At 49.0% G+C, this 24,160-nt stretch overlaps 1 protein-coding gene across 5 annotated transcripts in view; it reads left to right on the top strand.

The window, feature by feature from the left end:
- The first annotated feature begins 246 nt into the window (after positions 1-246).
- The window catches only part of GATAD2A (GATA zinc finger domain containing 2A), a 50,783-nt gene continuing 26,869 nt past the window's right edge, over positions 247-24,160 (top strand). Inside the window, exon 1 of one of the 5 annotated variants that reach the window (XM_065652706.1) lies at positions 247-306. The gene's annotated coding sequence lies outside the window, so the exon portion shown is untranslated. Of the gene's footprint in view, positions 307-9,015; positions 9,291-20,882; positions 20,943-22,651; positions 22,810-24,160 lie in introns of those variants that run through there. The other 4 variants (XM_065652705.1, XM_065652709.1, XM_065652708.1 and 1 more) reach the window with 4 other exon arrangements.

Below are 24,160 nucleotides of genomic sequence, written 5' to 3'. Positions count from 1 at the left end.
CAAGTTTGTCCAAATCTGCCTAGCAACCGGGGTGGGCGGGAAAGGCGTCCCGAGGAGGTGGCGGTTGGTGGCGCGCGCGCCACCCCCGGGAGTCCCGCGCTCGCCGGTGGCGCGCGGGGCGGCACGGGGGGGGGCGGGAGCCCGGCGCGAGGCGGGTCTCCGTGCGCGCGCAGCCCCCTCCTCCCTCCTCCTCCTCCTCCTCCTGTCAGTGGCCACCTGAGGGAGCCGCCTCCCCTCCCCCCACGGCCCCAGTCCGGCCCGGGCCCCGCTGAGGAGGAGGAGGCGGCTCTGAGGGGGCTGAGGAGAGTGAGTGACATCCCCACCCCTACAGCCCCGGGCGGGGGGGACCGCGGGAGGGGGGGGGCGACACACCCCGAGGGGGCGAGGGGGCAGCGGGGCTGAGGGGAAGGGGGCGAGTGAGGAGGCGAGGAACGAGGTCGGGGGGGGAGGGAAGACGGGGAGGCTGAGGGGGAAAAGGGCCGGGGAGGCGGCCCCGGGCGGGGGCCGCTGTGTGGGTTGGGGGGCGAAGCGCTGAGGCGGGGGGTGGCTGCGAGGGGCCGGGCGCCCCCGGGGACACGGCTGGGGTGCTGGGGGGGCGAGCGGCGGGGCCCGAGCGGCGGGGGAGGGGAAGGCCCGGAGGGACGCTGGGGAATTGGCCTGAGGAAGAGCGGGCCTGGGAGGGGCGCTCACAGAACGGGGAGGGGGGGAAAGGGAAAGGCGGGGGAAAGGGGCTGGGGAAGTACCCGCGGAGGGTGGGCACGGCCGAGGGGGTGCCAGGGAGGAGCCAGGAGTGCATCCTGGGAGTTGCCCGATAGGCACAGCTACCAGAGCATGTCAGCAAAGCCAGATTATTAGTCCCAGAGACTTGGGAAGGCGGGGGGAGGGGAAGTGGGGGAGGGGAGGGAACTACCGATGCTAAAGATGGGGCATCCGGGAAAAAAAATAAACAACAAAAAAAAAAAATCCAAAACTTGGGGCTCCCGGGGCTGGGCTGGGTGGAGGCGGCTGCGAAGGGGACAGGCCGGGTGCTGCTGGGGACACTGGGCAGCTTGTCTGGGAACGGAGGTACCAGGACTCCGGAGAGAAGCCTGAGTTGGTGCTTCAGGGGGGAAACGAGACGCCCAGTGCAAGAGAAAAGTGGCACTACTGCAATGGACAAAGTTGTGTCACGGGGCTGTCTGGGTGTCCCCGGGAAGGCAGGGGGACCGGGCAGGGTGAGGGGAACAGCTCAGTGGGAACAAAAAATACTCATTGCTTGCTGGAGAGGGCCAGAGGGGCTGAATTCGTGACAGGACTTAAGATGGAGGTGTTGCGTGGGGCCGATGCCAAAGAGGAGCCTTGTACCCCCTGTGTCTAGATGTGTGGAGGTTATGTGCGCAAAGGTTTGAGAACCGGGCTCGTTCTCACAAATTTTAAAACACCACTATTGCGTTTGCCTCGATCGCTTTCTTTTCCTGGCAGCGTTTTGTCTCTGTACTACTTTGGGGGGGGATTTAGTTTGTACGCAAGACAAAATAAAGTTATATCCTGTCTGTGGTCTGCCACCTTCTCCTCGCCCCCAGCTACCTGCCATGGTTCACAGAACGTGTCTACAGGGCTTCTTAAGAATCTAATTCATGATTAATTTTCTATCTTCCACTTTTTTTTTTTTTTTCCCCTGTTTGTGTTAAGTGCAGTGAAAAGCTAGAGAGAGTCTAAGGGAGCATGTGTACGAGCTGCGTACACTGGGGCAGTTGCTGTAGGTAAGAGAATATTGTCAGTTTAATTATTTAGAAGTAACGAACTTTACAAATTTTGAGTCTTCACAGCATTTTAGGAGAAAATTCCAAACACGAAAAAAGTATAAGGGAAAGGAAAAAGCTCTTCTTTTTGCATTAACTTGAGAAGGACCCTTAGATAGAACTCCTAAACAACTTAGGAAGTGGCGGTACAAATATTTATTTGAACTAGCTGAATACAAAACACTATTAAATGCAAAGAAAACTCTGTGAAATACCTCAGTATTTTTCATGACTGTACCAAGCACAAAGTTTTAAGAAAGAAAACACGCATTTTTAGCAGGTGGTCTTCTTCTAAACTGTAGATTGAGCTTTTCTTCTAATCTCAGCCTCGATGGTACAGATGACTTCTTTTTTTTCAGCCTTTCTCAGGAGTTTAATGACATGTCTTGCATGCACCTGAGTACGCAGATTGTTCAGACAGTGACTAAGGCTTCCCGAGAGTGAACCAGGTGATGTTCCCACAAACACAGCTGCAGTGGTGCCCGTGTGCGCTGCTCCCCAAATCCAGGGGGTTGTCTGCAGCAAGCAAGGCGCTGCAGGCTGCTCCGCATCTCCCACTCAGCCTCATTTGAAACATCTTAATTTCCTGTAACCCTGAGCCATTTCAAAGGGTCCTGCAGGAAGAAACTTGTCTATAAGCAACAAGTTGGGGACTAAAAAAAAAAATAGTTTAAAAAAGTACACGCACTATCTTTGCTTTTTAAAGCTACTTGAAGAATGTGACTGAGCTTTCACGCAAAGTTAATTTTCCAGTTTCCCTCCTGAGTGCTTTGAGGATTGTACATAAGAGGCAGGGCCGCTGTCTCGTATCTCGATGGAGTTCAGCCGTTTGGGCCAAAGGGGGATCAACTGCTTCTCACCCTGACGCCTTCAGCTGGAATTTAGGGAGTCCCTTGAGCCTCTGCAGGACCTGGCTTGTGTGTCATCACAGTTTCCCAAAGGTGGGAAGGGAATTTAAAAGTGGAGCCTTATTCAAAGGGTCACAGCCACGTTTTTAGCAGCACTCCCGAGGGAACACGAGAGACAACCCTAAAATGTCTCCCAGTGGTAGGATCCATTCTGGGAACAACCCGGGTGTTGGTGACAAGCTGAAATACTGGAATGGCACCTGCATTTTTGGTTGCCTGGCGTAGTAAACCAGTGGCCTTACGCTCACAGAGCTGCCAAAGGCATTTGCAGGATTTTTCTATCTTTTCATTGTTTTTGCAGCCCATGGCAGCTTTTTCTTTGCCATCTTCTAATCCCACCCCCCCAACACTAATAGTCTCTTAAAAGTTCTTTAAGTCGATGCAACTGAACCCACTTGCCCAGCTGATCAGACATGGAAGTTCCAAGGAGGCTGGAGAAAATGAGAGGGGGATATTTGGTATTTGTCGGTATTTGGTGACAACACCTGGGCTTTGGGTCCAAAAGACCCCAATCAAACAGCTGGGGAACAAACAGACTTGGCATCGTGCCTGCCGGTAGAAAATCAAGGAGGTTTTTTTTCCTACCTATGAGATTTCACCATTTTTTTGCATATAAGTAACAAAACATTATATTTTTAATTTATAGATAAGTACCTCCAAAGAGCATCTGAGCCCAAATCCAGCTGCCTTGGTTCCTATGCACTATCCTTCAACAATTGATTTATATAACTGAAATAGCTGGGGAAGTGAGAAATTTCCTTCCTCTTAGGATACAATGCCAAGGATGTCAAATCTCCAGAGAGCCCAATGATAAGAATTGGGCTGTCCTTTTTTTGCAGTTATTAACCAAGTATCTGATTATTCATGAGGGCACCAAGAGAATCAGGAAACAGTTTACCAAAGGTTGTGTTCTTCTCTTCTTCGTCAGCTGGTTCTTGTTCCCATCGAACAGCCTCTATTTCCTAACAGAAAGACCAGGGCAAACTCCACATGCAATTTGTGAAGTACTATTAAAATATAAGATTATTTAGGAAGAAAAGAAATGCTTATCTTGGTCTTCCAATACAAGCTCTATGTTAATTCTGTGAAGGTGGTCTCAGCAATTAATGCAAATGGGTGTGCTGAGATTTATAGCTTAGGACTTCTGTAAACTCTAAGCAAGAAGTGGTAGTTGCTTTATGAATTACCTTTCCCTTGAAATCTGCCTGAAAAAAATAAGACCAGTAATGACTGATCCCATCAATCCTAAATTTAGAAATGAATCTAATTTATACGCCTTGCTTTTCAGCAGAAAAGCAGGTTATGGAATTGACCTAGTACAGGTTTTCAAAATGCAGCCTACTCCGAATAACAGTCTGTCTAGTCGACTTGATTTAGATCAGTAAAACCCAGCTGTGCTTTCTCAGACCTTCGGCTTTATAACGTAACTTCATGGTAAAGCTCTGTTGGCATCTCACAAGCCCTTGAAAATTACAGGTAACAAAGGACTCGGAGTGTTCATCTCTTAAAAATAACGTGAGCTGTAGCGAACTGAGGTCATGTTGAACCGCCAAACTTTGATTCACCTCCGAAAGTTTAAAAGGTTGGCTGAGAGGTGCAGGTGACTTGCTTGGGCTTGACATGATAAAAATGTTACTAGATGCAATTGCAATCAAGGACATGGTTTTGCAGCGGGATGGAGCGGTTGTCTTTGGATGCAAGTTTCAGTGCGATGCCGAGCCCTGGGTGGACTCCTTGGGAATCCAGGGACGACCGGGTGCTCCCTCTCACAACCGAGGAAAATGTTCCATTTCACTGAAGGAACAGAACTCTGCATGTGTTTTGCTCAAAGTTCCTCCTTTTCGCTCTTTATCTACCTTTTATTGCTGTCACTTTTAAAGCAAGGTTGTACTAAGTTCTTTTCATCTCTGTTGCAAGATTTCTACATTGGATTTCAGCGACCATGATTTTGGTCCTGGAGATAATGGGTGTGCTAAGGTTAATCGCAGCCTGAAATTTAACCTCGCACGGTGAGCACCTCACTCGATGCTTTTGTCTGTAGCCAGCCAGTAGTCCCAGTTTTTGGGCTATGAAGGGCTTTACTTTCAGTTAAAAAACAAACAAAAAAAAGACTGCAGCTAATTCAGTTAAAGGATGATTTTACACACCAGCAGCCCCAGTGTCCGTACACAGTGTGGGTTTTAGCAACAGGGAGAGCACCAATCGTTTGCCTGTCTGCACATTTAAAGAAATCTAAAGTAAGAGTAACCTGACAATGTTTTGGAGGATCTTGTATCTATTTTCATCAAAACTTTAGCACTGGCAGAAGAGGGTCAGAACTCATACAGAATCTGTTCCATTAACTCTTTATTTCTCAGTGACCCTGTCATTCAGGATCTTTAGCCAGTTCTTGTCTGTCAAACCACAGAGAACTGTGGATGCCGTGGCGCCCACACAGATACCCGATTGTGCGAGCGCTAATCTCCGTTAGGAATCTCGTCTGATGCTGGATTGAGAGAATAAACTACTGGGAACTGCTCAAATACATCTGGAATTTAGGTGGAGTTCTTCGGGCTGCAACTCCAAACTCGTTTACCTTGTAAAAGGCTTTCCCTGCACGCTCTGAAACCCTTAGTTTGCAGAGTCTGAACTGTAAAAAAATCCTTCCTGAATCAGGCTTTTCTGTGTCCAGTTTGGCAGCTGGTAAACACTGACTGGGAGGTTTGTTCAAATCTGATTAATAAGGACGTGTTATTAACAATGACAGCCTGGAGTCAGTAAGAACCACCTCCTGCAATTTCCAATGCACTTTGGTGGATGAACACAAATCCTACTCGAAAATATTTTCGAAGCCTTTCAGTTTTAAATTTGATAACCTGAAAATTCACAGCTCAGCAGGAGGGGAGCGCGCACCCACCGATTTGCCCTTCCCGCTTCTCACAGGGCTGTTTGTGGCCGTTAAAACTTGCAGAAAATGGAATTATCCAGGTCTGTAGAGTTTTCTGCAACTAGTTAATTCTTTTAATCAGGGTCAAGTCCTGATGAGCCACGTGACAACGATCAGTAAACAAGCTGAGGTGCTTGTTTAGAGCCGTTCCCTCAAGTAATGGCTCCGTGGCTCTGACTCACTGTTTGCCAGCAAAACATTTGTGTCCGAAGTTGCAGATCACAAGGTGAACCAATCTGAGATGGTCTGTGGTGGACCAGTTTCCCGGAGGCTGAGATGTTCTTTAAAGGCAGATCTTTCAATAAAAGCAACGCTGGGTGAACTTTGTTCTCCCCCACTTCTGAGCAAAATCGATAGTCCATGAAGCACTTGTTGAATTGGGGCAAATCTCCTAATATATCCTCTTCCAACCATAAAAGTGCTTATTAGAGTCGGAGTCAGGTAATAGCCCATCTTGGGACAGCAGTATTTCCATACGGCCGCTGCTTTCCCCATTTCATCCACAACTTACTGATCTTTAATTTCCTTCAGTTCCAGAAAGAATAATTTTCCTTTCTATTTAGGGTCATTCACCTCACTGCTTAGACCATGGAATTTTGACTGTTGCCCATCTCACATCCAGCTTTGCTGCAGAAAACGTTTCTCACTTGAGCGTTAACTCCCCATGGGTGGGAGACGGGCAGACGGACCTGGCAGTGCAGATTATAGTGACCCTGAAGTGTCCGCGATTCTTCATGTCAAAAAGCACCGGTTTGTCTCCTCAAGCGACTTCAGAGTCGTGTTCTCCACCTTTACCAAGCTACGTATCGGCTCCCGAGCGTCAGAACTCGTTTGGCCTGTTCGATGTGCCAATATTAGCGTGTTCCCCCGCGTCTCGCATCTGCTGGTGGTTGCGGGACGATGACCAATTGCAACAGATCTGGCTTGAGCTTCACTTCTTGTTTGACCTACATTCTGATGGGCGTTGAGAAAAGGCTTAATCTCACTTTTCGTTGTTCCTTTAGGGACACTTGTGAATTTTGCCTGAGTTGTTTGGGGGTTTTTTCTTACATCCCAATACCAAATTCTGCTATTGTTGCAGTAAAATTAGCTTCCCCGTGTGCGCTATCTTGGGTGGTATGAAGAGTGTAGACAGCGTAGTATTAAAACATCCAGGAAGGATGAAGTATTTGATCCATATGATCTGTGGACTTTGCATTTGGAATGTGGGAAATACCTTAGGAAGAAAATGTTAATAGTTGCACTTTATGGCTCCCGCAAAATTTTGCTTCTGTGATGAGATGTTCGGCTTTAAAGTAGAATCGGTTTTGGTTATCAGAACGAATATTCGTGCGGTTTTCTGGGGTTTCGCCACATTCTTAGATGAAAATCACGTGCAAGTAGGTGTTTGAGGCAGTTTGCTCGTTTGGATCTTTGTCATACACCTTTATAAAAACGCCAAAGTCTGGAAGGGCTGCCCAGAGACCCGTCCCTGCGGAGCCGCTTGAGCGTCATTAGCACCGCGCAGCTGCTGCCTCCTCGGAGCTGGGTCACCTCGGTGACACACTCGGGACACGGTGACACCACCCGCCCAATTCCAGCTTTCCTGCGCCACTTCCCGGGGCTCTGCTCCTTTAATCCGGGGGAGAAACGGGGGAACACCGGTGTCGCTTGGCCCTGTGTCGTCTGATGCGTAACGTGGGACGGATTTGCAGAAGTCGAGCTGTTTGCTTTACAGAAATGGCTTCTCTAATTTTGAACTATTGGATTTTCATTTAAATGTAGTATTTGATTTGTATTCAAATCCGATAATGTTAATAATGCTGCCTTTTTTAATAAAGGCGATGCATAGCACCCAAGTATTTAGTTAGAGGGTACAGAGTCCCAAAAAGGAGGATATTCAGGTTGAAGGTGGCACTTGGCTGTGAAGACTTTTAGGTGCTGTTTTAAATGGGAGAGGAGGCTGCTTTAATAATGTTTTAGCCATACTCTCCTACTGGCAAATACTGTCTACCTGGCAAAGATGTTTATAGATTGAAAACAGGGATAAGATACCATTTATTAATTACCGTTTCAGATGCCTGGTTTGCTTCGTTTGGACCTAAGTAGTGTCAGCTTTATTTTTTTCTGAACCCAAGTTTAACATACCTACAGAATTCCTCCTCAAATCCCAACTCTTTCAAAGTCTGACAGATACAGGTAGATGAATTCAGTCGGCTTTTTTTCCTTATTTGGTTGCAGTTTCATAGAATTTTCCTCCTGAAAGCAGCTTAGGACCAGTTTCACTTCACTTCAAACATGTGTCAAACAAGTTACTTCACCGTACATACGTATTTCTAGGAATACCCAAGCCTGTGGTATCGGTGTTTTCTTGCTGATAGAGCCACCAACTCGCCACATTTGATTGTCATCGAAATAACATCGGCTTGTGTCTCTATTAAGCAGTTATGACAGTGATGGACTGTACAGGTGACTGAATTATTAACAGTTCCTCTCGATGCGACACCTGTGCCGTCCCTTGGCAACACTTCGTCGCTAAAATCTCAGCTTTGGCCCCAAAGAGAAGACAGTCTTTATTAAAAAAGAAAAATGAATAATCAGTAGCTGGTCTTAAACCACACTTACTCGGAAATATTTACCAAGTAATCACTTCTTCAATGTTTTAAGCAAGCTGATGGAAGTAGAATGTAAGCAAGCATTCTCTTTAGTCTCTGGTAGTATTTTTGTGCATGATGTTGGAAGGATGTAGACGGGTGGTTTGGTTTCTGGGCTCGCAATGATCGGAGCTGGAACAGCTAAGGCTGCTTTCTGCTCCTTGCTGACCCACCGTGAGCTGTCGGCAGCCGTGGGACCGGCTCACGGGTGGAAGAAAATCGCAATTTCTAGTGTCGGGTGCTTCTGGTTTCTCTCCTGAACCTGCGGAGCTCAGATCGTCTCTCTCGGACTTTGATCTTAAGACCGATTTCGGAGACGAGCTAAGCCCGTCCCTCCCCGCCGGTAGCGAGGCCCCTGAGCATCGGTAGCACCGCCCGGAACACGCCATCTGCCCCGAGCTCGGTACCGCTCTTTGCCCGGGCGGCCGCGGGGGCAGCGCCGCCGCTCCCCCTTTTTTTTCCTTCAGCAGGAAGGAAAAAGACAAACGGCCCCCGCGAACAATCCGTGTCAGCGGCGCTCCCGCCGCCGGCCCGGCCCGCACCGCAGCCCCCTCCGGGAACAATACCCGGGGCTCGGAGGCCGCGGCGGGGCCGCCCCCGCTCCCGCCGCCGCCGCTTCCACGTGGCCCCCGGGCGGCGCGGCGGGACCCGCGGCGGCGCCCCCGGCCCCGCGCCGCAGCCAATCCCCGCGCCGCCTGCCACGTGCCGCGACCCCCCTCCGGCCAATGGCGCCCCGGGTCACAGACCTGCTCCCACCATTGCCCGGAAGCGGCGCGGGGCGGTGCGGCCGCCGCCGTCCCCGCTGTCCCTGCGCCAGCCCCGCCGCACCACGCAGGGGCCGCCCTGTGTGTCGGGGAACGCCGCCGCGCATGCTCCGCCGAGTGACGCCGCGACTCCATGTGTGAGAAGCGCATTATTTGGCAAGGGGGAACCGCGGCGGAGAGGATTAGCCGGGGGGGATCCCTGGCGGCGGGGGAAAAAAAGGAGGCGGCGAGGAGCGGGGAGCCCCGGAGCGGGACCGGCGGGGAGGCGCTGCGGCTGTGTGAGTTTCTAGATTAAAAGTTCTCGTTGGGTTTATTGTCTTGGGGGAGGGAGGGAGAGGCGGCGGTAAGAGTTATTTGTGAGCGGCAGCAGCCGGGGATGCGTGTGTGCGCTCCCGGGGAAGTTCCGGGAGAGCCCGGCCGTGCGGGGGCAGCGGGCAGCCCCCGGGAACCGGGGAAAAGTGCAAAGTCCTGCTGTCCGGCTGCCAGGCGAACTGATTGATTAATGCCTGCCAGGGAGCGAGTTCGTGCCGCTGCCTGCGGCGAGGAGGAGAGGGACAGCGGGGCTCCCGGGGTGCATCCTCGCCGCTAAACGAAAAGTTTGGCGGGCGCGGGGCGACCCCCCGAACCCCGGGGCCGAGCGCCTGGGCTCGCCGCCGGCTTTTGTTCGGCGCTGGGACGGCAGGCTGCGAGGCGTTTGTTTCGGAAAGTTGTTACGGGCTTTCCGCCGTGCCTGCTTCCTCTTCCTCCTCCTCCTCCGTCGCCGCCGCCCGGCCCGGCGCGGGGCTGGGAGCGCCTCCGGTCCCCGCTGCCCCCCGCGCACGGCGGCGGGACCGGCCCCGCGGGGCCCCGCGGCGGGGGGCGAGCGGCCGCCCCGGGCACCCCGCCCCGGGCCCGGGCAGCCCCCACCGTGGCACCGGCCCGGCTGGCGGCCAGGCTGCGGCCCGTGTCACAATAAGAGTCCCTGCCCGCCCGCCCTTCTTGCGGCTCAAGGTGCACCGGGGCTGCGCCCCCCGCCACCCCCCTGCCACGCAGCCGCTGCCGTGTCGGTAACCGGGGTTATCGGCCGGGCCGGCGGGTGAGGGTCTAGCCCCGGTTTCTCCATTAGTGCACGCTCCAAGCGCCCGCGGGAGGGGCCGGGCGGGATGCGGCCCCGCTCGGGATAGTCCCCGGGAAGCGGCGCTGCCCCGGTGTGCGGGCGGCGGGAGCTGCCGGGGGTCCGGGAATCGGTGCTCACCGGGGCTTGGTGACTGGAAACTGCCTGGCATCGCTAACTGCTGCAGAATGGCAAACCTGGGGAAGCCCATGAGTCGGGATGCACCTACTTAGTTCTCTAGAGCATCTGCTTACTTTTTTATTTTACACTCACTGTGTATCTTAGGCTTTACTTCCACTTGCCTTTTTCTTTCTGGCTGCCCGAAGCTCTTCCATTTTCGTACTTTGTGCAGTAAAACCCGTTTTCCCCAGGACAGAGGCTCCTAAGCTGAGGGATACAGCACTAATTTCCAGGCATGGCCCTAAATCTCGTTTCCAGCTTCTTTTTGCAGGTGTTTGACTTTCATGTTTCTCCCTTGCCTGCCTGTGAATGCAGCTGGAAGCAGAGGTAGCGGAGCTGCTTGTAGAGACGGTTACACAGGAAGTGAAACGAAGAGGGGCCTTGGGGAATAAGAGACATGCCAGTAGGCTGGAAGCTGCCATACATCAGCGGGAGAAGGGAGCGAAACCCGGCTTTCTTCCAGACAAACTATTGACCGGCGTCTCGAGTGGAAGGAGACGGGTAGGAAGAAGCAGGAGCGTAAGAGACGTGTTGGTGGTGGTGGGGGACCGGAGGCAGGAGATGGCAGAAGAAAGTCAGAAAGGAAGGGGAATGCATAGCACGTGGAAGGCTTTTTGTGTCAGAACCGTGCGGGGCTCTCCTGGGTGTTGCATTGCTGCGCATGTGAACGGTTGGTCTCACCAAATCTTGGGACGGTACATGCCGGGATGTAGCGGCGATACCGTGCTGATGCCTGCTGGCGTTTGGGCTGTGGGGAGGCCAGTAGCCCCCCCAGGGCACTGTAACTGGGGACAACACTATGCGGAGGGACGTTACCCCCAAATGCCACCTCGCAGCCACCCAAGATTGTGACTTGTACGGGACAGCATATTCCTGTACATCACGCTCCATTACCACTGGCATAGCCCTTTGGCGCATCTGGATTGTCAGGCTCCGGACAAAAAAAGGGGTGTGATATCCTGGAGGCAGCGAGGCTCTGCGGTGAGGTATCTCAGATAGGATCACAAAATACACTGGTTTCGGGGCTGGGAACTGTTGAGTTTGGTTTTTGTCCCTCTGACTGTCTGGTTTTGAAAATGGGGAGGGTTCTGCAGCTTGGCATGTGACGTTGAGGCTGTAAAAGCTCACCCCTTCGTGTACTGTCTGTGCATAAGCAACAAGCTGATGTTCTCCTAACTTCTACTTGGAAAAAGAGCGGATTTATTACCAGTTAACATGCTCTGGGTGAACTTTGTGTGAATGTGAAAAGGACCAAGTTCTGTGCTTGAGGTGAAAACCACCTTGCTGAGTTTCACTGGAAGAGAGAGGGTTGTGTCTCTGGTCGCTTGGTATCAGCAGCGGGGCGGGACAGAGGCAGCCGAACACATTTCTCTTTCCTCAGAGGTGGAAACGCAGAGGAGTAGCTAAACCATCCCTACCAGCATTACATAGTCATGAGGTTACATCAGTGGGTGATGATGCAACACCGCTGGTGGATGATGCAGTGGCACTATGCTAATACTGTAACTTAATATAGCTGCGTTACGACTTTTTTGTAGTAATTACAGGCCGGTAGTCGTATGTGGAGCTGTTTAAAATCATCGGTTCCAATTCAGACGGCGCTGGTGTGTTGTGTGGTGGTTGTGAGGCTTGTGCAAAGTGAGGCGAAGGATTTCATCGCTTTTTTGGCCAGACAGCAGCACCTGTCCATAGGTGCAACGTTTGGCCCCCACAGGGACCTCTGTGCACAGCCTCAGAGTTGAACTGGAGTTATCTCTTTGCTGTAAAGGACCTGTAATTGTGGGAGGAACTCCGGGCTTACTGTCTTATGGTCTTACACTTCTATTTCTGGGTGCACTCTTTGTTAGCCCTACACATCCGTATGGGCTATAAGCATCCTTACTTTCTCACTGCATCACTTCTGCTATGCTACTTTTTAGGGGGAGAAGAAGGAAAGAGGCTTAGGGTAAAACTGAAGGAAGCCAACTTCTGACATCTCTTGGATAATACTGGAAGTATTTTGAAAACTACGTCTAAAATCCGTTCGGATGCGATGAGGCCACGCTTGAGATTGTCTGACGTTTTTGGTGGTACCTCTGTTGTAAAGTCCCCGGCCAGTTGCCAACTAACCAAGAGTTCCGATGTCTTGTACAAGAAGCTGGGAAGGGCAGAACCAAGAAGGTGCCGCTGTGGTTGGCGGAGCTCAGGTTTTCTGCTTGGACGGAGCACTCACTTGATGTCAAACTTCTGGGTGGAAAAATGCTGCTTTGCTGGCTGCGTTTAGAGTGTTTTCATTGAGCGTGTTTTGAACCACAAACTTCTTGATGCAATATCTAGATGTTACTCACTGATAGTAGGTATTAAGTGTACCTATAGGTTTGAAAATTCAAATCTTTGGGCATCAGAACTTAGGGGTTTTGATACTTACAACGCGCATATGTGAGCTCTTCCTTTAATACTTTGGTTTATTGCTGCCATACTCTGAGAGTGGGAGCCGTGTGCTGATTTTCCTTGTGTTTCACAGCATTTTTTCCCTGTTTATATGTCTTTTGAGGTAGAAAGTTGTGCGCTCTGTGCAGTTCGTGTGTGAGATACGTACCTGTGCAGGTACAGGCTTCTATCCTGAGTGTAGGTACCGCTCGGATAGGTCACAACAACAAAGTTTGGAAAAAACATGCGGCGTGTGTGTTCCCTTTTTGAATTAAAATGCAAAAAAACCAAAGGCAAAACGAACGGTGATGTGGAGGTTTTTAATTCCTCCCCTTAGAATGACCAACATTACAGCACTGTTCTAGGCACTTCTCGACTTCCAATCTATATCTTTTTCAATAATAATCTAAGTAATGTAGAACTGTGTGGTTTTGGGTTTTGGTTTTTTTCCCCCTCCAAATGTTTCTGGAGACTGTGGTATCTGAAAATATGGTAGGCTTATTTTTAGACTTGGGGAAGTAACGTTTGCTTTTGCGTGATGCTCTTGGTGTTTGAGGTATCACAGCACAGTCTGTACACCAGTATGTGCAGTGTCGTTAGTGTATTGTGTTGATTGGGGAGAAAACTGGTCTGTGAATACTCTTTCCTCTTCTGGAATTAGACAAGCTGCATGTTCACAGAAGAACATGCGACTGATGGACTAGAAAACCCCAGTTTCAGTTGTATTCTTCTTTGAAAGTCTGTTCTTGGTAGTTTTTCATCAGTCTGTCCCTGAGCTACCCATGCTGCTTGTTTTAGATTACACCCTTAAAACTTACAAGCTAGAGTTTAGCACTTTATATATAGACGTTGTGCTTATTTATGCATTCGTATTATGATTGATTGGTGTCAAGACTTGCTGGGGAGCCTTTTTTTAGACTTTTCTAGGCTCCTTCCCCCTCCCCGTGTCTGCATTTCTTGCCATCTCTTTACCTGGGGCACTGGCCATTGTTCAATACATTGACCCTTGCTCAATTAGCGGATCCTGCTCTGTTCCTTATGCAGCACCTGGCATTTTGGAGGTTATTCATTTCTTTGTGATATTTTCTATCTGCTTAGCAACCGCTCAGTCCGGATGCCCTGTGTACATCACCGAACTCCATTGTCAGGTGAATCATACGTCCCTTTTCAGGTGGGGAAAAGGAGAGCGAATTGCCCGAAGCAAGCGGTACAGGACGGGGACAGAACAAAGGTTCAGGTTTATTAATCCGCAGTTTCCTGTGTTGGCTTTTTGCTGCTCAGCACTTCTTCTCTTCCTTCCCCCTACACTTACCAGCGTTTCCACCTTTCCTTGGCTTTAATTGTGTTCTTTGGTATTTGACTTCGGTGCGTCAGGTCTCGGGACTCTCCAGTGGGCACCAGTAAAGAGCTGGTGTTCACCTGCGAGCGTTTGTGTGTGCGACCTGTTGGGCATCACCTGGGGAGACTGTGGCCACCCCGGGGCAGGGAGGAATCCTCCGGTAGAACTTCCCTACCTCCTAATTACAGAGCACCTCTTCGTTAGCGCTGAGGCTTTTTAACCCGCTGTCCGCTATGCTGCTCTTGCTGGTGCTGGAAAGCAGCGTTGTGACTGGCTTCACAAGCGCAGCTCATTCCCTTTGAGCAAAGAGGGCATTTGGAGGGAAAAAAAAAGAGATCCGATTAGGCCATTTAGGCTGCGCAGGACAAAATCAAGGTTTAGCAAGAAAGTTTTGGGCACTTTTGATGTGTTGACTCTTAAGAACGATGTTTCAATGTGTTGCTGCGGCAGCCGGAGCGCAGGATGGGGCTGGTTGGTGCGTGGCCGGAGCTGGTGGGTCCGGTGCGGTGTCATAGGCAGGTCCCAGGTGTTTGTCCCTGTTATTGCATCTTGAAAATCCATCCAGCTGGTGTCCTGTGTGCTGCGGTAACCCTTTCTCACTTTTATTTCCTTCTCTTCACCGAAGTAGGAGTTTTATACTGCCTTGGGTGACTTAAACCTCTCCGCGCCTTGGCCATCCCATCTGCAAAATGGGTATAAGCGTGTGTTACAAATGAAGCGTGCAAAATATGGATTATAACAACAGTTCCTTTTATTTTAATCTTCACCTTCTTTAGCTTTTATCTCTGAAATTATCTAAGCCTCCCTGTCATCTCATTTTTCCAACGAGAATTGCCGGTAGGACTTCAGATGAGAAGAGGGGGAAGAAAGAGCCGTCAGGTTTCCCTCGCAATCTGCAAGGCCAGTTTGCTGTGTTAGGAAATGCAAACATTCGAAAGGTCTGGGAGAGTAAAATTTAACAACCGGCCGCAGATGCCGAAGGCCACACAAATATGGGAAGGAGCGTCACGTGCGACGGGGAGCTGGCAAACCCCTGCACCCCAACGTGGGGAGTTCGCCCCGATTCTGATACTTGTTAATTCAGGACATGGTGTCTCTGTAGGTGATGTGCACAAGTCAGGTGAGTTCTCGAGCTCTGCAGAGTTTCTTTCCGTACATCCCATTTAGAAGTTTTCTGCGGCTCTGTCAGGTGCTGCTCACGTTAAGCAGAATATATCGAACAGTCTGTGTCATGTCTGTGTTTAACACGCACGTCTCTGAGTTTATCTCCATCTGTTCTGTTTGTATTTTCTTATTAAATACTGTTTTTTACCCTTTTTTCTTTATGCTCTGAGTTAAGCATTTCAGCCTCTTCATTCTCCCACTTCCTTACTTTTCCTTCTCTCTTCCCCGTCTTTTTTTTTTTTCCCTCCAAAAGAGAACAACAAACAGAAGACAATCGGGATTTTGCGAGAGCAAAGGGAGTTTTCCTGCCTATTTTTGGGTGCCCCTTCAGGTGAGGCACTTTGGCAAGTGGGGTGTCCCAGATGATCTGGCGTGAAGTTGCGGCTCTGCCGGAAAGGAGTTGGTCCCCGATTCCTTTGGCAATTATGAGGTGACTAATCACTTGAATGCAGTTTCCCTGCTAATTTGTGGTGCCCTGTAGTGAACTTTGCTGCGGCACGAAAGGGATGAGCCCGTGAGCGCTTCGTCTGCTGGTTTTGGCGTCTCATGCGTCACCTTCTGATTCGGGCTTATTCCTGTATAAACACGAGTGAAACTAAATTAAAAGTGTGGCCTGGGAGTCCCCTGCACTTCCAGTCACCCATAGCAAGATCTGCTTTTTGTTGCCCTGGCGTGAATGGGAGCCAGAGGGATGGGAACAAAAAAAATAAAGCCCATTAAAGAGCTCTTGCACAAGGCAGGAGTTGAGCCCTGACATGAAGTAAACACCATTTCTCCCCCGTACTAAAGTACCTTCAGCTGAATATAAACAGGCATTTAAAAATTCAGGTACTTGAAGAAGTTTCTAAAACACCTGGTAGCAAGTGAGGCCGTGTGATTTTTTTTTTTTTTTTTTCCTTGCACCTTATCAAATGGAAATAACTCATTGGTGTTTAACTGTGTAGGTAACGTGGGTAGTTCCAGCGTGGAAGTAGAAATTCTGCCTTACCTGCCGGGAAGAGGTTCCGCAAACTCTCTTTGTTGTAATTACTAATTCTTTAACAGTAAATGTTAAACAAAGTTCAGACAAAAGTGAGTAACGACGACTTCTGAGAATGTCAGATGGCACCTCAAAAGGCTGGTGATATTTTTCCATCGTATTTGATGGGAGATGCGATGATAGGTGTGTAAGAGTGAGCTGATCTCAAGGCAGCCTTTTCTTTTTTCTTTCCTAGTAGGAGTTTATGATGAGGTCTTGGCATTAAAGTGCCAGATTGCTGGAGCTGAAGGAATAAAGGCTTATGTAGCTTTTCAATGGAAAAAAAAATGAAGCCTTGGTTGAGTTTTCAGGTAGTCTTGAAATAGATTTTGATGTGACCAGTCTTGTTCACTTCGGGGTACAAATATCCAGTTTTATTACCTGTAAGACTATAGGAGTTGCCATTCAAGAAAGCTTTTATTTTCTCTTTTTTGTCTTTAATTCAGTAGAACACTTGCTGGGTAACGTGTTTCTTGTTTCCTCACCTGATTTGATGCCTCGAACAGTGAAGACTTCTTAGGTACTCAAACAAATCGGAGAACGGAATTATTAGATTTCCTGTGGATGCCGGTTTCCCTGTCGGTGTGAGTTTGAGCGGCTTCCTGGCCATGGCCCGTTGGCGGTGCTCGGCGTGTGTGTATGTGTTCGAAGCAGCCGCGCCATCACGAGCTCCCAAATGCCTGCGAGAATTAGCAGCAGTAAACTGCAGGCATTCAGATTTAATAGGATCTCGGAAAATCCCGTCTCCGGCAGAATTAGGTACTCGCGTGTCCCCAAACACACTGAACCACCCGTGGAGACCCGGGCGCAATATAAATGTAAAATGTCCTGGTTTTCGTAGTGCGGCGGTGAAATGATGCTGTTGAGGAGGGGCTTCCAGTTTTGCTTTCTGCTGGTTTTTGTGGTTGTTTTTAAGGTTGACGAGATGGAGTCTTGGAAGACAAGTGCCTGATTGTTTCGGGAGCGGGGAGACTATTTTTCAAATACTGTTTATGGGAAAGCCAAGAAAGAAGCAATATCCATCGGTAACGCAACACGAGGTGGGGAGCAATAGTGTCTTTGGGGGTGGTCTGGTATGTGGCGCCTATGTAAGGTATTCTGTGGCTGGAAAAGCTCTAAAACTTTTGCATTCTGAAGAGAGTAAACTCTTTTTGGCTTGATATTTTTAAATAAATTGTGGTTGTGACTCTGCCCTTCTCTGCCCAGCAGGAGAACAGAGCACCTCAAACTCCTTACCTGCTGCCTTTGTTCTGTTAGTTTGTGTTGAAACTCTTTCAGTTTCTCCTACTTTTTCTCCTTCCTTCAGCAAACATATCCAGAGAGGTATGTGTTCATTCCTTCTGTTGCACCAAAAACTGCTTTTAAACCTGAAGGTGATGGTTTAACAAGCAGCCAGGACTTTGAAGCGGCTTGGGGAACAAAAGCGCGTGAATCCTCTCGGTTAAGACCTGACAGGTAACTTATTTCTGTGAGGTGCCTGAGAACTACGATGATGAAGACTACAGAAGTAATTAAAGAAGCCTCATTTTAATATTGCTCATGTTATTGATCCCTTAGGATGTTTAGATACACAAACTTGATAAGATCATCTCCTCTGCAAAACGTTGCTTGGCGTAGTTGTGACACTGGTTGTTTTCCACCCAAAACGCCCAGGTCCAGGGACCATTCCAGGTTTGTCACCAGTGCTTGCTCAGAATTAAAATCCCTTCTTGATCCCATGGGTGACAATGACAACATTTGTTTCCTTGTCCAATTGCGGGGCCAGGGGTGAAACTCCAGCCCCACTGCCGTCCTTATTTTTAATACTGATTTCAGGTGGGGGCTGCATTCTGCATCCAGATGGAGTTTAGTGTGCCCAGGCTTCAGGATTAATTAATGATGGTGGCTGTTCTCGGCTTCCCCGTCAATAGGTGTGGCCGCTGGGTCCCTGCCAAGCTGCCATTTCGTTCCCTTATTTGGATTTCTGAACAGTGTCATTCCCCGCACACACCCCCTTGGTTCGGTTTTTAAATAATATGGTTGGGGAAGCGAAAATTGCTGCTCCAAAATTATCAGCTTATGGGTTTTTAACGTACTCCTACAACTGAGATTAAGGACGTGTTGGTAGTGGAGGATGGTATCTTGAGCTCCCCCCAAAAAAAAGATAATTAAAAAGGTTACTAATGTGTTTTCCATCGCTGATGCTGAAGCCAGGTAGGCACAAATCAAATTATCATATTTTAGTTGATATCAGGTTGCCCAGTTAAAGCCACTGGCACTTGGTGAGCACAGCAAAGCCTCAGTGTAGCTCTGAGCATCCCTCAAATGTGGGATTCCAGAGCAAAAAACACACCTGAATCCATGAGAGTAAAACAGATTTTTCCACCAGAGCTAGAAATAACAATTTGCCACGCGCTTTTTTTTTTTTTTTTAATTGTACATTGCTGCTCATTTTAGCCTGTGTCTTAAGGAGGGAAGATCCAGAGCTTTCCATTCTTCTTCCTCAGGGTTGTTGGATGCCTGGCAAAAAGGGCGATAAATTCATCCCTCTCAGCCTGTTTAATATTCTGCCAAACAGTTCTGCAAGTGCATTTCATAATGCTGCCTCTTTGCATAGAAAAAAGACACCCCCTTCCTCTGTCAGAAATACATCCCACAGCTGAAAACGGCAGGTAGGAATTCCAGCTCTTGAAAAACGCGTTTATACGCCAGTCTGCAGAGACCGGCACCGCTGGGTGATTAGACGGCGCTTTGATTAAATCCAGTTGATTGGAACGGCTCATTGGGGATGGAGGGTGACAGGGCATCGTATTGGTCCCAGTTGCTGGTCTGGATGACAAATATTTTGGTGATTTGAGCCCTTTTTGCTCACCTGGTGAACCCAGTAGATCTTGGCCCTGGGTGAGGACCAACATAATTGGCCATAAATAGAGAGTAACTGAAAAAAAGTAGTTCAAACTGTGCTATGTATAAAACAAAGAACCCCCAAACCAAAACACTTCAGACTATTTTTAGCTCTTGTTGGTGTTCTCTCCTTTTGCTTCACAGCAGATATTACAGTTCCTCTTCTCGAAACGGGCCCTGTGTTGGTCATGTCAGGTGTTTTTTGTTATTCTGCAAGTCAACCTCTTGCAAATACTTCAATTTAATGAGTCAGGTCTCATAGTAATTACAAAGATTAACTTGGATACATGTGAAACAGATGGATAGAAGTGTTCAGACCTGGCTCCAGCGCAACCTCGTAAATTGGTGGTTTCATCCCTTCTCTGACTTAACTCTTGTTTCACAGTTTAAACTAATTGTAAAATTAATGGCAAAAATACTGTTTTCTCTCTGTTTCACTCGTGGATTTCCCTAATTCCTTAACATACCCCTTTGTTCCTTTGAACGAGAACATGAAATTGCTCAGATGCTTCTGCACAAGGGGATACAGCTCTGAAAACCAAACCAAAACTGTTCTACCCAAAGCCTAGCTCTAAAGTTCACTTTATCTAGAAATATCAGCTTCTCTTGCTCATTTTGTAACATATCGCTCTGAACTTTTATGAAGCTGAAGTGTCTTGGAGTGGTTTCCTGTGGACTTTTTGAGGAATAACTGGTTTTTTTGCAGAGATCTGCTGGGTACCTGCTGCCCCTCTGCCCCCACTTTGAAGACATAAATTGCATTATGAGTTGATTTTTCGGTTCTGAACTGCATTGTTGGAACCTCTTTATCTTTGCGTCCTCCAGATATCCACGTTTGACTGAATTCCGGGTAATCTCGGTAAAAGCACAGGTAGATTGTGCGGCTTGTTTGGGGAGGGAGGAGGGAGCTCAGTAATATAATTAACCACTGAGATATTCCAGACTAAGGAACGAGAGAAGTCAAAACGTGTTTGCACTTTGGTCTCAAAACAGTAAGTTTTGATTGCAAGAGGTTAGATTATACCAGTGTTTTTTCAAAAGGATTTTCTGAAGAAAATTTACCCCGAGATTTCCCGTTTCCTTGTGTATTGGCGTAGGCGAGTGGCAGGGATTGAGAGGGCCAACTAAAGCTGAACTCAAAATTAAAAACTCCGCTAAATTAGCGTCGAAATCCGTATGGAGTGCAGAGCAGTTAGCGTAACTAGCAGATTATACTCTCCCGGATCCAGAAGTAAAGCAGGGTTTCTTCTCCAAGGCCTGAGAGCACTTCCGTGTGATTTACCAATGCTTGGTATCCAGTAGAGAACAAATGCTGGGAAATCAGCGTTCTCCAAAAGAAGGATGCGCTGGGTGACGTGCGTAGGGAACAGCTGGTGCCAGCGAGTGGTTTTTCCATCTCTGACTTCGTGCCGCCGTCTCAAGCGATGGCCCTCGCCGGCTGCGCCATCCCTGGCTACTCACCGGCTTAACTACAGGGTTACTACAGCCCCACGAACGCCGGCATCGATCGGGAGGGTGTAATTACAAATGGTATTGATGGTATCGAGGGGAGTCGGGGCGGGGGGGGGTTATCTCTGGCGCAGGAATTCAGGAGCGAGCAGGGGAGACTCTTAATTTGTCACCGGTTTTATTTGCGATCTGACTTGTGCACAATAAACGGGTATTAATGAGCATCTGAAAGGAGCTTTTTTTTTTTCCTCCCGACAAGGTGGCATTTCACTGCAGAGAGGCTAAAACTGAAGAGCGGGTGCGTGGGGTGTTGAGGAGCTTTCACCTGGAGCTTTAGGCACACAGGAGGTAAAGAGCAGCGCTTGAATATTTGGAGAAACACCAACAAATGGCAGGTACAGGATGGATCGGCACGTTCACCAAAGCCAGAGCGGGGCTTTTCCACCCTCTGACGGTTGCTTACGCTGGATTGAAACGTGCACCGTGACCATTATTTCCATCTGATGGCTCTTCCTTGAATTCTCTTGAAACACGTGCAGGGAGGAATCTGCATTTTTGGAGCATACAAAAATGCTTTCAACTGGTATTTCGATGCTTAGAAAACCAGATTTGATACTTGTGAGTTCTTCCAGGCCAGTGAAGTCTTTGAAGACTTTACGCTTGTATTGAAAAATATTTATGAAAGTAAAGCCTGAACACATGAGACAGAAGCCAGCCCCTTGTCTGTCAATATTTGTACTGAAATGTGACTCCGTTTTTCTGCTGACCAGCTCGCTCAGCCTTCCAAAAAGTCCAGAAGTTTTCTTATCTGGGTTGCTCGAGGAGGTTTGTACAGCAGTAACGCTCAACTCTGGTACCCGTGTCATAGTTACCACGCTTTAATCTTAGAGAATCCATAGCCTGTCTTAGGCTGAAAATGTTTCTAAACCCCTGTTTTGTGGGCTAAACCTCTGTTGAATTTTACTGGATCATAATTTTTCTAGATAGTGTTGATGGAATTCAGTAATGTTGCTAAAAATTCTGATCTACAGCTGTCATTGTTTCATAGAGAAAAATCCTCCCTGAGTGACCAAGTGGGCTCTGAGCAAACAGACCTGATTTCTGCTCTGGCGAGTTGGCAGGAGATGCTGCTCGGTTTTGTGTTTAAGTTCTTGAACGTTTCACATGTTACAGTTTTTAAAAGTTGCCGTATCGGAGTGAGAGCCACAATTCTTTTTAAATGAGACATCAAACCTTTGAAAGAACGGTGGAGCAATGGGACACTAAAGATGTTGTTTTCTTGGATGGCGGAGGAGCTGCTGCCGGACAGATGTCCCCAATGTCCCCAATGATGTTCCCGGTGTCCCCAGTGTTCGCGGCGCTGGCAGAGCAGCCTCACACCGAGCACACGGACCCGCAGGTCCCCATCCAACCCTGCGATCACTTCTTCTGCAGTGACTTTTTCCAATGGAAACGCATCAAAACTTAGAGCTGTTGCTCTTAGAGCTGCTGCTCGGGCAGAGCTTCATTTCCGAGTATTAACCGTTTAATTGCCCGCTTCCTACGAGGTTCCCTGAACACACGCTTTCAAAATCAATCCTTCAAAATATTTTTATAGGCGTTTTAACCTTTTCTCCTTAGCGGCGTGTGCTGCGGGAGCAAACTTCTCATCTCGGAGATGCGGGAGGAGGCTGAGCCGTGGATAGAGCCGTGGAGGGATGGAACAGATCCAGAGCAGGACCGCGGGTTTCGGTGGGAACGTCCACGTGCCGAACGCGGGTCAGTACGAGGGGCGGCAGCGTCCTGCGGCGCTGAAGCAGTTAAACCGCTCTTCTGGTGTCCTCGCAAGATGAAAACTATTTTAGTCCCATGACACGGGCACTATGGGAGTTTAATGCTACGGTTCGTTAAAAATGGAGGCTGGCCGGAGCCTCAGAAATACGATTCGGTAGCCGGGGCTTCCCAATCTCTGCCGAGCTCCTCCAGAACACGGGAGACGCTGACGCCAAGTTGCCGCCGAGCCCGTTTGTGGGACCGTTTTCCTCTGTGTCGGGAGGACTTTTTGCAGAACGCAGGCTCCCCAGCATAGAGCCGATGCCGGAGGATCCTCCCCTCCCACTGTGACCTTTTGCAGTTATCTCGACCAGGCAGAATAATTCCTTTTTTTTTTTTATATATAGTTTTAATTTTCTTTTTCCCCCAGCACTTAGAACTCGTGGCTTCCCGCTCGCTGCGATGCTGTTGTAACTCCCGATTTACCCCGGTAGCGCTTGTCACGACCTGGTACGCGGTGTGTATATTGTTTTTTGTCGACTTGTGCAATGAAGGAATGTTTGTTCGTCTCCCAGCCCAATGCACGAGGAGCAGCAGGGAAGTGCTGGTGTAACTGTCGGGTTTTATAGCTCTGTTGAAGGCCCTGGAGTAGCTATCGCAATGGTTTTCAATGGGCTTCTAATTAGAAAAGCGTTGGACTAATAGGATGAGCTATAATTAGCCAGACCTGCCCTCTAGACAGCTAATCAGGGACCAGAATACAGTTGCGTATCCATTCATTAAGTTTCTATATCTGCACTTTTGTAGCAGGTTGTTTAACCTATTGGAACCTTTCTGTGTACTTAAAATAGTAAAATAAGAGATGTGCCGGGCGCAGTCTCCCAGCTTTTGGGACAAGGTGACCTGTGAGCTCGCTGCAGTTTGGTCAAGGGGAGACAGTTTGATTTGAGAGGTGACCCTTGCCCGCCCAGAGTGGAGGGATGGAACTCAGCGAGCTCTTGTCCTGCCTTCTGGGCAAAAAAAAAAAAATTAACTGCAACTTTTGGAGGAGGGAAATGACTCAGTTCTCGGTGGCTTCGCAGAAATGAGAGGCCGAGCTTCCAAGGAGTCATCTTGGCAGCCGCTCTGCAGCAATTACGGAGCTGCAGCTCCAGCCCGGCATTGCTGCCCCCGGGGCCGACCCCGCGTCGGGTCGGCGGCCACGGCCCCGCTGCCGAAATCGCGCCTGTCGACCGATCCTGGGCTTTGTTCTGGGTAAAAGCAGCTGCCGTAGGGGCGTTTGACCGGCTCGTGACTGCCCGTCCAGCAGGATGGCAAGCTGGATGGTTTTTCTGAGTGACCAGTGTACGCTGGCTGTGGGTTTCTTCCCTCGGTGGTTTCACGGAGTGGGAAGGTTTGGATGTCGTACGTTGTACGTACAGGCTCATGGAAGGATTTTTATAAAGTGTTGGCCGGCAGAACTTTTTCGGAAGCAAGAAGCCGATGAACGCACAAGCATGTTCTTTCAGAATTATTTTTACATGCTCTCCCACAGGACAAAAACTCACTCTTAAGAAGTCGTTTCCCCTTCTTTTCTCCGCTTCATGTGCAACTTCAAGGAGCTTCTGCAGGGAATGGTGGTATGATCTTAAGTGTCCCAGTCAATTTGGGAAAGAGCGAGGGAGTTTCTTCCTGCAGATGTGTGTTAGGAGGTTTTCTGCATGCACGCTTGTGCTGCTTTTGTCCAAGAAGTCGATGGGGAGGTGGCGTGGCGACTGCTCTGACCTGCCCGCAGCAATCCTGCGGTACCGGCCCTTAGGATAAGCACAGGTCTTGTCGGTCTTTTCCTCCTCAAGGAGAAACCATCAGTTAGAAATGGGTA

Source organism: Caloenas nicobarica, chromosome 27 (assembly GCF_036013445.1).
Source record: "Caloenas nicobarica isolate bCalNic1 chromosome 27, bCalNic1.hap1, whole genome shotgun sequence".
Taxonomy (NCBI): domain Eukaryota; kingdom Metazoa; phylum Chordata; class Aves; order Columbiformes; family Columbidae; genus Caloenas; species Caloenas nicobarica.
Note: the sequence above shows the minus strand (reverse complement) of the source record. Positions and strands in the feature narration are given on the sequence as shown.